This window comes from Vulpes lagopus, chromosome 2 (assembly GCF_018345385.1).
Source record: "Vulpes lagopus strain Blue_001 chromosome 2, ASM1834538v1, whole genome shotgun sequence".
Classification (NCBI taxonomy): domain Eukaryota; kingdom Metazoa; phylum Chordata; class Mammalia; order Carnivora; family Canidae; genus Vulpes; species Vulpes lagopus.
Window position 1 is genome coordinate 157,593,628 of NC_054825.1, and position 9,942 is coordinate 157,603,569.

At 39.4% G+C, this 9,942-nt stretch overlaps 1 pseudogene; it reads right to left on the reverse strand.

Annotated features, from left to right (window-relative positions):
- Positions 1-3,057: 3,057 nt before the first annotated feature.
- LOC121484186 lies at positions 3,058-3,962 on the reverse strand (annotated as a pseudogene).
- Between the last annotated feature and the right edge of the window lie 5,980 nt (positions 3,963-9,942).

The window sequence follows — 9,942 nt, forward strand, 5'->3', positions numbered from 1 at the left end:
CCAGGGGCAGAACTTCTAGTTATACACCTGGTGATTCCCTTTGCTGGGAAGGAGGTAGCGCCAAACATGTTATTATATTCTAATTCACCATCTGTGTCCCATGGTTTGGCAGGATGACTAAAGACTTGGAAGGACCATGACTGGAAAGTAGTTCTGAGGAAATTGTTGAGGAAAGGATGTGAAAAAAACCTTTCTGAGTGGGCAGAAAGTGTGAGGATACTTGTGTCCTGTGTGAATGCTCACCAAAGAGCGAGCTCAGCAGAGGACGATTTTAATAATCAAGTGGGTAGACTCACCTATTCTGTGCATAGCAATCAGCCTCTTTCCACAGCCACCTCTCCCACGCCTTGATGGGCTCATGGAAAAAGTGGCCGGGGGCAGGGATGGAGGTTGTGCATGGGCTCACCAACAGAGACTTCCATTCACAAAGGTAATGTGGCAGTGGCCACTGTTGCGTGCCCCGTCTGCCCGCAGCAAAGACCAACACTGCATCCCTGCTGTGACACCACTCTCCAGGGTCATCAGCCAGCTCCTAGTGGCAGGTGGATTACCTTGGACCAGTTCCATCATGGAGGGGCAAGCCTTTTGTTCTTTCTGAAATGGACAGTCTGGATACAGATTTGCCTTCCCCACATATAACGCTCTTGCCAGAATTAGCATCCATTTGCTACAAAATGTTTTGTCCAGGATTATGGCATCCTATATAGCATTGCTATGTTCAGGGACCTCACTTCACAGCCAGGGAAGTACAACCATTGTCCCATGCTCATGGAATGCACTGGTTTTATCATTTTCCCTCACATCCCTAACAGCTGACTTGATAGAATGGTGGAATGGCCTTTTGAAGACTCGGTTACAATGCCAGCTTGGTGGCAAGATCTCGCAGGACTGAGGCAAGGTTCCCTAGGAGGCTGATGTGGACTCAATCAGCACGCGATATGGTGCTATTTCTCTGATAGCCAGAATTCAAAGGTTTAAGCATTAAGGGGTGGAAGTGGGAGTATCCCCACTCCCATTACACCCAGTAATCCACTAGTGATATTTATGCTTCCTGTTCTTACCACCTTATTCTCTTCTGCTCTATATCATAGTTCAGAAGGAGAAATGCCTCCACCAGAGTATACACAACAATTCCATTGAATTAGAAGTTAAGTCTGCTGCTCATGCACCTGGGTTCTTCACACCTTGTGTCAACAGGCCAAGAAGGGAGTTATGATGCTGGCTGAGGTAGATGATCCTCACTACCAAGGAGAAAGGGACTGGTACTCTACAGTGAAGTTAAGAGAGAGTATATCTGGAATACAAGAGATACCTTAGGGTGCCTTGTGATTAAGGTCAACAGAAAATTACAGCAACTCAATCCAGCTGACTGGTTATAGCCTTTGACCCTGCAGGGATGAAGATTGGGTCACCATACCAGGTAAAGAATCAGGACCTGTTGAGGTGTTTGCTGAGGGCCAAGGGAATACAGAATGGTCCATCTTCAGGATCAGGGAAGGGATGGAGCCTGGGGAAGAAAGTAGTTATAAATACCAGATATGTAGGACCACGTAATCAGTTCCAGAACTGAGGATTATCATGAGTATTTCCTTCCTATTGTGTTATGAATATGTATGTGTATGTGTGTACATACAACATCTTTATCTTTTCCCCTCTCTCTGTTTCTGCTGACAGAACCAGCCCTGGAAAAGGCTCTGGCTGCATAAGCGAGGTGATCTGAGCTCTGGCTGTGGGCTCACCTGGGACTGGGGGAAAACAGAAAGATCTCACTCAGCATCCAGCACTTCAAGTTAAGAGTACAGGTGGGCGTGAAAGAGACTCCTGTTACTAAAGAAAGTGATCTTACTTGTGCTGCTATTACTCAGTAAAGTTGTGAGGTTGATGGTTTTATATGAGCAACAATAAAGAAGAGGAAAGAAAGAAAGAAAGAAAGAAAGAAAGAAAGAAAGAAAGAAAGAAAGAAAGAAAGAAAGAAAATGAAGCACCTGACAGTGGAATCTGAAAACTGGATTTTATTGCAATAACAATCCACTGGCTCGCAGCCATGGTGCATTAGGATGTTTTGTAAAACGTTGGCATGATGCCCTTAAAGCTATCTTGTCACTTCAAGGTAAGCAAAGTGGCTTGTTAGTTAAGCAGAAGGCTCAATGTTTTATAACAACTCCTAATGTGTTCCCCAACTCAGTACTTCCTCTCACTAAGTTCAAAGAAGAGCCTGTAACTGCAAAGATACAGATATGGTCTCTCTTTAGCAGAAATAATCACAATGCACATTGGTTCTCTTTTTAAAATTTATTTATTTATTTATTTATTTATTTTTATCAGACCAAAAAAAATCACATTTATTTCAATTGTTCAAAGTACAAATATAGCAAGTCAGTTCACAATGTTTCAAGATACAGTTTTAAGTATAATGAAAACTTGATATACAAAAATGAAAGGGTAAATAGCAGAAATAAAGCTCAATTTTTTAAAGAAAAATCAAGTAACCCGAAAACCTTTAGACTAAAATTTCCCATTTATGAGAATTCGGAAGCCATCCGAAAGGGCTTCTCAAAGAAGGTGAATCACCCCAAACCAGTCAGCTCAGGCCAGAGTGGAAGTTCTTGGGGCAGGCTATTCCGGATTTGGCCGCCTCACTCTCACTGTCGATCCATACGGTTCGACCCATGATACTTGGATGTTTAGGCAAATTCTAGAAAATGTTTAAAGTTCATTATGAGACCAACACCCTGCTAAGAGATACTGAAATGGCCACTATATATTTACAAGATTTTAAAGACCCATCTTAGCTTCAGGCCTCTGGTGTTACGGGGGAAAGACAGACTGATACTTCCTCCATTACTTAGCACCTTTCTGTAAGGTTAGCAACACGGCCTTTACAACCTCCTCACGAAAATCATACTTCATTATAGATTTACTTATTTCTACACATACAGAACTTTTATGTAAAGTAGAAAAAGTTCCTGCTAGGAAGATAATTAAAGGTTGCTAATGTTCTTTGTGTCACTTAGCAGCCAAGACACAGGTTTATCTCTGCTCCGCAGAAGCAAGGTTAGCTATTCGCTTCAATTCAGGGAGGTGTGTGCTTTCAGGATGGTGGAGATGAGATATTTATTGCATCTTTTTCTCAATCTTCTTCATCTTTTCATTATAGGCAGTAAATTGAGAGTCTGTTCCGAAAATTCTATCCCACCATGTAAATGTGGAAGCATAGTTTCCAATGAAGTTCATGTGGTGGAAATCATGATGCCGAGAACCAGCATAGAAAGGGATCAGATTTAAAGGGTTCAGGGGAATGTCATAGCCACTATGGACATCAATAGTTTCTATCAAACGAATAGCCACCCATGCACAAAGGAGAATGACATGATCACATAAAAGCATGATTCCAATGAAAAATCCAGTTCCAAGAATCAGAGTTTCCAAAGAATATGCATATTCAGCTTCCATTCCAAATGGAGCCTGAAACTCATGATGAACTTTATGAATATATTTATATATTCTTTCGTGATGCAAGAGCCTATGCAGGAAATAGTGCCAGGTATCCTCAATCACCGCACAGCCAAAGCATCTTGCCAAAAGCATATACCATCTTGGCATTCTTTCCCAATCATAAGGTATATTAAAATACTCTGTAAAATAATAAGTTCCACAGATCAAAGGAAGCTGGATACAAAAGTGATTAAAGAGAAGTACTTTAAAACATTTCCATTGGTTTTCCCAGGTTTCTGGTTTATTGAAATAAAAGTCCAGGTAAACAGAACAAGAAATAAAGAACTTCATGAACTATCAAGATCCCCATGTTGCAATCTGGAACTTTGTATAATTATTCAACATATAGTTCCAAGCATTTTTAAATGGTTCTTGTAGAGGGTTCTCAGGTAAAAGTGAATCTACATACTCCACAGCCAAGGATGCTGAACTAAAGATGCTGATACTTTCATTTGTTGCCATTTTTCAAATCTGCAGAAAGCCTTAGAATTCTGGCCAAGCAGCGGGAACGCCCTCTTTTTAAAATTTAAATACAATTAATTAACAAATTATGTTTATTAGTTTCAGAGGTAGAGGTCAGTGATTAATCAGTCTTACATACTACCTAGTGCTCATTACATCACATGCCCTCTTTATTGCCATCACCCAGTTTACCCCAACCCTTCATTACCCCTTTCTAGTACCCTCAGTTTGCTTCTTATGATTAAAAATCTCTTGTGGTTTGTCTCCCTCTCTGATTTCATTGTTTTATTTTTTTCCCCTCTTCCCCTATGATCCTGTTTTTTTTCCCTTAAATTCCACATATGAGTGAGATCATATGATAATTGTCTTTCTCTGATTGATTTATTTCACTTAGCATAAAACCCTCTTGTTCCACCCATGTTGTTGCAAATGGCAAGATTTCAATTTTTGGTGGCTGTGTAGTATTCCATTGTATATATAGACCACTTCTTCTTTATCCATTCATCTGTCAATGGACATCTGGTCTCTTTCCATAGCTTGCCTATTATGGACATTGCTGCTATGAACATTGAGGTGCAGGTGCCCCTTTGCATCAGTATGTTGTATCTTCAGGGTAAATACTCAGTAGTGCAATTGCTGGGGCATAAGGTAGCTCTATTTTCAACTTTTAGGGGAACCTCCATACTGTTTTTTGGAGTGGCTGCACCAGCTTGCATTCTCACCAACAGTGAAAGAGGGTTCCCTTTTCTTCGCATCCTCATCAACATCTGTCATTTCCTGACTTGTTCAATTTTAGCCATTCTGACCAGTGTGAGGTGGTATCTCGTGCTTTTGATCTGTATTTCCCTGATGGCGACTGATGTGGAGCATTTTTTCATGTGTTTGTTAGCCAGTTATACTTCTTTGGGGAAATGTCTGTTCATGTCTTCTGTTCATTTCTTGACTGGATTATTTGTTCTTTGGGTGTTGAGTTTGATACGTTCTTTATAGATTTTGAATACTAGCCCTTTATCTGATATATCATTTGCAAATGTCTTCTCCCATTCTGCAGGTTGTCTTTTAGTTTTGTTGACTGTTTCCTTTGCTGTGCAGAAGCTTTTTATTTTGATGAAATCCCAATAGTTCATTTTTGCCTTTATTTCCCTTACCTTTGGAGATGTTTCTAGCAAGAAATTGCTGTGACCAAGGTCACAGAGGTTGCAGCCTGTGTTGTCATCTAGGATTTTGATGGATTCTTGTTTCACATTTAGGTCTTTCATCAATTTTGAGTCTATTTTTGTGCACACTGGTTCTGAGAAGCTCCTCAAAGTAGCCACGAGGGTCATGACAAAGATTTTGTTAAGAGAGAGAGAAGAGGGCAGCCTGGGTGGCTCAGCGGTTCAGTCATTTCCATCAAAGTCCTATCTTTGTTCCCTTGTTTCTGAGTGGCCCAGCCAACATTTATTTACCAAACATTGACTCTTTTGCATCTTCCTGTAAATCACATTCCTTTCCTCTGAGGTCCCAGACCCCTACTGCCTTCTCCTTAGTTCAAGATGACATATGTGCCTCATTTTGCCTGTTTTTGGATTTCTATGTCAGTGGATTCCTCATACATCTGCTATCTAATTTTGATGTTTTCCTATTAATTGGTCTTAACCTCACTTGATTCTTAATCTAGCTACAAGGACCTTGAAGGGGACAGCATTCCAGCCCCCAACAGGAATAACTTTCTCACTGTGGGATTCATGGCCTGCTACCATTACAACAATTTTGCACTCAAGTTAAAACAATCTCATGTACCAGAGAGGTACCTGTTTCCTCTGCATTAGTCAGGGTCCAGGTGAGGACATTATTGAAAGGGCAGTGTCATGGGCAAAATTCATAGGAACATCCAAGAAGATCATGGAGCAGCCCTATGTCAAACACAGAGGGAAGGGAGATGGAGTCCTGGCGACTCTGGGGCAAGGTTCGGAAAGTAGCTGTTCTCTTAAGAAAGAAGTTCTGTTAAAAGGGGAAAGGGGGGCAACCCCCGAGGCCCAGTGGTTTAGCGCAGTCTTCAGCCCAGGGCCTGATCCTGGAGACTCTGGATTGAGTCCCACATCAGGCTCCCTGCATGGAGCCTGCTTCTCTCTCTGCCTGTGCCTGTGCCTCTCTCTCTCTCTCTCTGTCATGAATAAATAAATGAAATCTTTAAAACAGAGACAGAGAGAGAGAGAGAAAGAAAGAAAGAAAGAAAGAAAGAAAGAAAGAAAGAAAGAAAAAAGAAAGAAGAAAGAAAGAAAGAAGAAGAAAGAAAGAAAGAAAGAAAGAAGAAAGAAAGAAAGAAGAAAGAAGAAAGAAAGAAGAAGAAAGAAAGAAAGAAAGAAAGAAAGAAAGAAAGAAAGAAAGAAAGAGACACTTGGCTACACTTCTCTATGGGATGACACTGCTGACCATCCAGTATTCACAGAAGATGGTATAAATGAGCCATTTTCAGCACAAAGTATGTGGATGAGCCCTGGACAGAACACAGGCAAGGCCCACAACCCTTTTGTTTGACACTGAATAGCTCCTGACATCTGCGCATTTTGGGCATGAAGAAAGTGTGCTGGAAACTTATCTTCATCAAAGAAGATATGCAGATGGCAAATGAGCACAATGAAAAAAATGTTCATCGCTATTAGTCATTACAGGAATGCCAATTTCAGCCAGGATGGTACATCTTCACACACCTATTATTTGGGTAAAATAAAATAATGGAAACACCCAGTAAGGAGACACTGGACCACTCAGCCTCTGCTGATGGGAATGGAAAGTAGTACAGCTCTTCTGGAATATCGTTCAGTAGTTTCTTTTTCTAACAGATATAGGTAATAGCTCGTGTGGTTTTTATTTGCATTTCCCAGTAATTAATGATGATGAGCATCTTTTCATGTACCTATTGGCCATATGTGTGTCTTCTTTAGGAAAACTCTATTTACATATTCCGATCATTTTAAAATATTTTTTTGCTATTGAATTGTATGAATTCTTTGTATGTTTTGGATATTAAACCCTTATCAGATGCATGGTTTGCAAATATTTTCTTCCATTAGGTAGGTTCCCTTTTCATTTTGTTAATGGGTTTCTTTGCTGTGCAGAGTTTTTTCATTTGGTGTAGTCTCACTTGTTTTTTATTTTTGCTGCTTTTACTTTTGGTGTCAGAATCAAAAAATCATCACTGACCCCTATGTTAAGGAGCTTACTACTTTCTTTTCTTCTAAAAGTTTATGCTTTCGGGTCTCACATTTGCGTCTTTAATCCAGTTGAGTCCATTTTTTAAATAAAAAAGTGGTTCTGTTTCATTCTTTTGCATATGGCAGTTCAGTTTCCCCAACACTGCTTATGAAGAGATTGTTCTCTTTGTTCCTGAGTCACAGTCAGCGGGTTCCTGACTTCATTGCATATTCCTACCTTCTTTGTTTTAAATTAATTGACCATATATGTGTGAGGTTACTTCTGGGCTTTCTATTCTGTTCCATCAGTCTGTATGTCTATTTTTATGCCAACAAAAGGGACATGGAATTTCTCTGTATTACTTCTTACAACTCCATGTGACTATAATTATCTCAAATTAAAAAGTTTAATGAAAGAAAAAGCTTATCTTTATGTGGGGAAGCTAATGAGTGCTGCTGTGTTGAACAAAGGCTATTTCTTTGCTACCAGCATCCATTGCCTCTTGTCTTGGTAGAAGAAATGTGATTTATTTTTTCTTTTCTTTTTTTCTGATTTATTTTTGAGAACTTCTTTCTTCCTCATTGTATGCAATCTTGGTTGGGGTATAATCAAGGTGGCATACCTTTCTCTAGACATGGGGTGGGATATTTACAGGTGTCATTTTCCAGATTTTGAATCTTGAACAGAGTGATTCAAGAATGGAAGAAATAGTGTGAATCATCTATTCATTCTAATAGCTGAGCCCTGACAACATTGCTGAATATTTTCTGCTGGTTAGAATCCAATCTTGCGCTGAATTCTGGTTGTGTCAATCCTGACACCTGTTTCTCTGGCTTGATGGCAACTCTGTGAACATCCCAATGTCTTTTCCCAAATCCCTTTTAAAGAAACTAATTCAACTGGTCCAGTTTACCTGTCATTTGCTCTTCAAAAAGATCACATAACAATTTGAGCTGCTAATTACTCAGGTTTCACATTGAGTCAGCTTTTTTATTCTTGGCATACACTTAATTAGCATATCCCAACTCCAAATTTAGATCATTGGGAAAGGCAGAAAGTGTTCAGAGACTTTCTCACATAGAAGTTACTGTGAACACAAATGCAGTGACATATTTAAAACTATTTAATAATACCTAGTATATAGTAAGTCTTGACGAATGTTATCAAAGTGGTGATGATGATGATTTTTCAAATTGTAGAATATCTAAATAAAAAATTGCAAGTAACTTTCTCTTGTTGCTACTAAAGTGAAACCAAGTGATGTGGTCTTTTTTTAAAATTTTAAAACATTTTTTATTTAAATTCAATTTGCCAACATGTAACCCAGTGTTCATCCATTCAAGTGCCCTCCTCAGTGCCGTCACCCAATCACCCCATCCCCCTACCTTCCTCCCCTTCCACACCCTTTGTTCATTTCCCAGTTAGGAGTCTCTCATGGTTTGTCTCCCTCTCTAATTTTTCCCCACTCAGTTTCCCTTATAATCCTTATAAGGATTTCCTTTCCCTTATAATCCCTTTCACTATTTCTTATATGCCTGATATGATTATTTTAATAAGTAAATGGTATACTTATAATTTTCTGGTCATTTGAATGAGGATAATAATAATTAATAAAAAACCAGTTGCTATCACTTTACACCAATCAAAATACTACATTTCCTGCCTATATCTTATGGAGGTTGGGGGAAGTTGCCTTCTAGAGTAAAATCACCAGTGCTCACAGTGAATATCTTTTTCACTTCCTGTTAAACTGTCTGGAAGTGATTTTTTTCTATTAATAGATCATTCTGATGCTATTAGAAAGATGTAAAAAATTTGGAATTTATAATGGATGTGGTATAAAATAATACTGTAAATATTTAAAGGAATCATAATCTCTAATAATTTGGAGTAGTGAACTAGATAACTGACCTCAATAAATGATTGACTGAAGTAATAGATTTTTTAAAGAAAAATTTTTTAAATTTAAAAATCTTCCCAAGATGCATAAACATATTGTAAATCCTTGAAAGCAAGCACTATTGCAGAGGTTTTATTTTCTATGGAATGACCTGGAGCATATAGCTTAGGAGAGATGAGGTCCCTCACAGGAGAGCAGAGAAACTGGTTTTCCAAATGGAAAAGTCAAATACAAAAGAAAAAGCAGCTTTTCCCCTGAAGGAAAGTGGGTTCCTGCATCTCGCCCTCTTCTCCTTCCCAGCAGGTGCAGACAGCTTAGCCTCCTGAGACATACCCTAATGCTCTGCTTTAGAAACACAGACTAAGGATCTGGGGGAAATTTTTATTGGGTTACAAATAAAATGTGAAATCAGTAACTAATGGTTCTCCGTGGCTTTAATGACAGAATGGTATTTAAATCCCGCGTCAGCTGAGTGCTTTAGAGTAATCTACAGAAGAAGAAAGTAAGGCTCCGATGGGTGATGGGCGACTGGGTTTCCTAGCAGCTCATCCGTTGGCTCCTTGGGATGAAGCCAGGCTGCAGGTGCTGCTGACCCAGAGAAGGGGAGGTGAGGCTTTCCCTTCGCAGCTGCTCTTCAGAGGGAGCCCCGCTGTCACCTCTTCTTTCCACCACATCAACAAACACAGGTAGTAGTCTTACATGGGGCACGGCTCTAGGGCCAATAGAAAGATTCTTGACTACTTTCCACAGAAGCTTTGATTGTTTGTTTTTCAGAAAGAAAGTCAGGAAATCTGCTCGATATCCTGACACAGATAACCACTTTTTAACAATGTAACTTTTTTTTCAGCTTCATCTTCACAATTTTATGCTAACAGTTTTTATTGAATTGGTATTATTTGTGTAGAGTA